Consider the following 1,090-nt stretch of genomic DNA (forward strand, 5'->3'; position numbering starts at 1 on the left):
GTGAAGTGCCTGGAATAAAATTTGACATAAAATACATTTTCCCAATTTTCCCAACTTTTCTCCCCCCCTTTTGACTTCATCAAAAAGTAGAAAAGCCAAGAGTTCATCACAATATATATATAGCAATCATGATATAAAGCACAATTGATATAGCAATAATAATAGTGCATATCATAATATCATAATATCATAACATAAAAACATGTATTGTTCAAACATAAGAACATAGCATAATATAGTAGTAGATGTTCAAACATAAGACATAATAAAAAGTATTCAGAAATATGCTGAAAATACAAACAGAAAAACACAATCCTAGACACACTCTAAGACTCAGGCTCAGAATTGTCTTCATCAACTTCCATTCTGCTCAGCTTAGAGGAGAGACAATGAAGTTCATATTGGATTTGCTGATTCTGAGTATCGAGAGCATCCATCCGGTTAGTGATGTAGCCTCGAAGAGAATGCAGTTCGTCCATAATCATCTGTTTTGAAGGCATAGATGAGGAAGATTGAGCATGAAACTCAGAAGGTGGTGGTGTCCGAGGGCTAGGTTCTGTTTGGTTAGCAGAGGCAAGATCTTTATCGGTTGAGTGCCTGTAGGTGCGATTAGGTTTTTGGGTTTTGGGATTTTGGGAGTTTTTTATTCGGGCCACTAATCACGAAAGTAATAGTGTAGAAGTGTTTAGAATGCACAATGTGATATGAATGGACACAAAAATCACCCAAAATGGTTAACAAATGAAGTTTCTAGAGGGAAAAAGGGTTGACCACGAGTAGAGAGTAGAGGGAAGAAGATAAAGTTCTAAAAAAAAATACAATTTTCCCTTAAATACCTGCTTAGAGTAATCGGTTACTCATTCTGAGTAATCGGTTACTCTAACTTAAAATTTTAAAAATTGACAAACAGCAGGTTTTAGTAACCGGTTACTTAAAGTGGGTAATCAGTTACTTACTCTAGATAAACCATTTTTATGCAATTTTAGAGCTTTGAAAAAGATTTTTAACCCAAAAATAGAAGCATATAAACATAAATGCACATGATTAAGTTCAAGTAGGCATGAGATAACATGGTGAAGCATACACATAA

The sequence above is a fragment of the Lupinus angustifolius genome, chromosome LG03, assembly GCF_001865875.1.
Source record: "Lupinus angustifolius cultivar Tanjil chromosome LG03, LupAngTanjil_v1.0, whole genome shotgun sequence".
NCBI lineage: Eukaryota > Viridiplantae > Streptophyta > Magnoliopsida > Fabales > Fabaceae > Lupinus > Lupinus angustifolius.